General features: G+C 52.3%; 1 pseudogene; it reads left to right on the top strand.

The window, feature by feature from the left end:
• The window catches only part of LOC136532156 (uncharacterized), a 10384-nt pseudogene extending 6691 nt beyond the window's left edge, over positions 1 to 3693 (top strand).
• The last annotated feature ends 438 nt before the right edge of the window (positions 3694 to 4131 follow it).

Genomic DNA, 4131 nt, shown 5'->3' on the forward strand with positions numbered 1-4131 from the left:
GTGCGAGGTCGAATGCTGCGGACACGCATCTGCGGTCATCGCATCCGAAGAGCTCACCACCCTCAGGGAGGAGGTCATTGAAGGGACACCCGACGCAAAGAAGTTGTCCGTATCGTTTGAATTGGCAGAGGGCTCCAGGGACGTCCTCTTGGATCCCAGTAGCTCCGAGGGCAAAAAAGTCTGAATCGGGACCGCACTCTCCTCCGCATAGGAAAGCGCGCTCGTCGACTTCCTCCACGCCAACAAGGACATCTTTGCGTGGAAACCCTCGGATATGCCGGGCATCCCGAGGGAGGTCGCCGAGCATACTCTCCAAATCCTCCCGGGCTCCAAGCCAGTGAAACAACGCCTGCGCCGCTTTGATGAGGAGAAATGCAGGGCCATCGGCGAGGAGATAGCCAAACTACTGGCCGCAGGATTCATTAAGGAAGTATACCACCCAGAATGGTTAGCAAATCCTGTTCTTGTCCGAAAAAAGAGCAGGAAATGGAGAATGTGTGTTGATTATACTAGCCTCAACAAAGCATGTCCAAAGGATCCGTTTCCTTTGCCATGAATAGACCAAATAGTTGATTCCACCTCGGGGTGCGAAACCCTCTGCTTCCTTGACGCATACTCAGGCTACCATCAAATTGCGATGAAAGAATCCGACCAGCTCATGACATCTTTTATCACGCCCTTCGGATCATTTTGCTACATTTCAATGCCGTTCGGTCTAAAGAACGCTGGGGCAACGTACCAGCGCTGTATGCTTAGTTGCTTCAGAGACCTCATCGGGCGAACCGTTGAGGCCTATGTCAATGACATCGTAGTCAAATCCAAGCGGGCTGACCACCTTGTCGCCGACCTTGAACGCACCTTTGTGAAACTCCGGGCGAACGGCATCAAGCTCAATCCCAAAAAATGTGTTTTCGGGGTCCCGAGGGGCATGCTGCTCGGCTTCATCATCTCCGAGCGTGGCATCGAAGCCAACCCAGAGAAGATATCGGCCATCACAAGGATGAGCCCGATCCAAAATATAAAGGGGGTTCAGCGGATCATAGGGTGCCTTGCCGCCCTCAGCCGATTCATTTCACGCCTCGGCGAACGAGGACTCCCCCTTTATCGACTCCTAAAGAAAACTGACCACTTCGAGTGGACAGCCGAGGCTCAGGAGGCACCAAGAATCAGAGCATATGATGAACAGGGAGCCGAGGCATCTCACCAAGACACCATTGACCAGCTGGATGAGGCCCGCAACATCGCCCTCCTCCGTTCAGCTAAGTACCAACAAGCGTTACGGCGGTACCACAGCCGACGGGTGTGGGGTCGAGCCTTCAATGTCAGAGACCTCGTCCTCCGTCTTGTGCAGAGCAACAAGGATCGCCACAAACTCTCCCCGCCCTAGGAAGGGCCCTACATCATCACGGAAATACTTCGCCCAGGCGCCTACCGGTTGAAAACCATCAAAGGTGAGGTCTTCACCAACGCCTGGAACATTGAGCAGCTACGTCGTTTCTATCCTTAAAATAAGCTTACACTTTTCCTTATCAGTTTTTATCTTAACAGAACCCTGATCCTTAGTGACTTCCGACCCCTACAAATCGTGAGGGGTCAGACCTCACTCGGGGGCTGGCATGTGATCGTAACATATGTCATGTGTAATACAAGTATTATGTCATGTGTAATACAAGTATTATGCTTTCAAAAAATCCCTATGTTATACTTACAAACATTCTCTAAGTTTTCCATTCGCCTCATAAACAAGTCTCGAGGGCTAAGATCTTGGGAACCAATTCTGAATACAACTGGTAGGACTGCGAGACACCCACGCCCCAGCGGCTGCAACCTCTTTGCTCACCAGTTCAATCAGAATTAGTTCACCCACGTTCCTAGCTTCCTATGACTTAGACCATGAGAAGAGTTGGAAAGCGCTAAAATTGTTCCTACAGAAGGGAGAAAGATAAAAAAATGGCTTGCCATAAGCAAAGGATGTAATTTTTTGCACAAATTCACCACTTACAAAGCGATGTCATTACAAAAAGGAACAATATACTCAGAGGACTGTTTACTCGGGGGCTTCCCCACAACGTTATTTTCATGACAGTCTTGGCTCAGCTCTACCCCAAGTACTACTGCGGTCGCCGCGCCACGCTCTCCATCGGTGACGTCCGGGGCGTGTACATGGGCCAGCTCGTCTATTGTGGTCGCCGTGCCATGCTCTCCATCGACAACATCTTTACTGGATCCTCGAAGGCGCCACCATCTACGACGCCTCCGCCGGAGCATCCGGGGACTACGCCATCGTCGTCAGCCGCAACCCCGGCAGCGACGCCACCGCCATGGCGTCTGGGAACTACGCCATCATCCCTAGCCATAACCCTGACAATGGCGTATAGGCAGGAAACGCCTCCCGCCAAGGGAGGAGCACAGCGAACGATGGCGCAGTCAACGATGTACGACGCCCACCGACACCTTTTTTCCTTCAGCAGTAGCGACTCCTCAGCAAGGGCCGCGTGCACCATCTCACCTACGTTGGATAACCTCCGGCTCAACATCACACACCAGACTCATGAGCAAGTTTGTAAGTTCTCTATCTCTCTCTGGCATTACTCTTCCTCACTCAGGAACTACCGCGACGCACGGACGCGTTCGGCGGAAAGGAAGAAGAAGGAGAGATAGCGGCTCGGAGGCAGAAGGGGAGGTGGGATGAGAACTCCTCTCCCCCTCCCTACTTAAAGAGGAGGCGCTGTAACTAAGGAAAGGCGAAAGGTTGGACAAAAAACCCTCTCCCTTCCCCTTTTTTAAATACGCAATCAATGCTGATTGATATATGAGGGGACGCGCCAGAACTGACGGGACGAACCCCGGTCTACGAGGCGTCCCTCTTTGGTCAAACTAAACACTGCCTGGGTATGGCCTGCCACTGACTCGCTCCGGACGCGGCGATTAAGGCACCCACATAGGCAGACAACTTTTCGCCTCCCCATGCAGGACCACGGATGACCCAATGACGGGACCTTTCAGATCTCCTAGGTCGGCCGTTCGGCCCAGAAGACACGACGAACGAACGACCAAAGAAAGATAAGCCTCTCAGCTTTCTCACTTTATGCGTTAAAATTCATTCGCAAGTTTCCGACCTCGTCAAACAGCGAGGACGCGAACATCACTCAGGGGCTACCGAGGATGACTACCAGTCTAGACATCCTCTTCACCCGACCCCTCCGTACGCTTGAAACTAAGGGCGCGACATACAGGCATAAAGCTTTGAGTAAAACTAGACGAACTAGCAAACCCTACGCCCCAATAGCTACGGTGTTTCTGTTCACCAGAAAAATCATACTCAATGCCCCTCGCATCTCTAGTTTCGACATCTGCCTTCTCAAAGAAGGGATCGGAGGGGTCCACCTACAGAGTCTCCCCCAAAGGAAGAGCTGTCAGGTTGCCCAAGTTAATCGAACAGCTCGGATCATCACCGAGACACGAAAACAAAGAATAGCAATTCTTACGCAGGTTATTCCAACCTCATCACAAACATCAGGGCTCGGACCCATCTGGTAGGAGCTTTTCCGCCACTCATACCACCAAGGTAACGTTACCGACCCCGCCTTTATTTTCAATTAAATCTTGCATTCAAAACATTACATATGCAGAACATTGCATCCCAATGATTTGTGTTGCACCATGAAACGGCTGTCGCCTCATTCGATATAGGCAACCATAGGCTGAGGTTCGAAGGTCGGCCCGCGAAGGGCTCGAGGCCACCTCACGCTGAACAGAGCCAGGGAGAGATAACCGAGACGAGCCCTAGCGGCCCTGCCCGACCCCACTCAGAAGCGAACTGGGACGTCTCGACCTTCTCTCGTTCGATTCTAACCTCGAGCCAAACCCATAGAATCTCCATCGAGGAGAGGCCACTGGGCCCCCTGAGCTTATCGAACGACTCAGGCATCTGCCAGGAGGCAGGTTAAGAAGTTGTGGAGTGCCACCAGAGGGCTCTGCCGACCCCATCAGCAAATGATGGACCTAGATTCCGCATGAATGTACCCATTAGCGAGCTCATTGAGCGCGGTACTCAAGCCATCGAGGCAAGTGTCGTTCACTCAGCCCCTCCGATTGCAAAAACCAAGGACGGGGTAACACGCAAATAAC

Source organism: Miscanthus floridulus, unplaced genomic scaffold (assembly GCF_019320115.1).
Source record: "Miscanthus floridulus cultivar M001 unplaced genomic scaffold, ASM1932011v1 fs_542_1_2, whole genome shotgun sequence".
NCBI lineage: Eukaryota > Viridiplantae > Streptophyta > Magnoliopsida > Poales > Poaceae > Miscanthus > Miscanthus floridulus.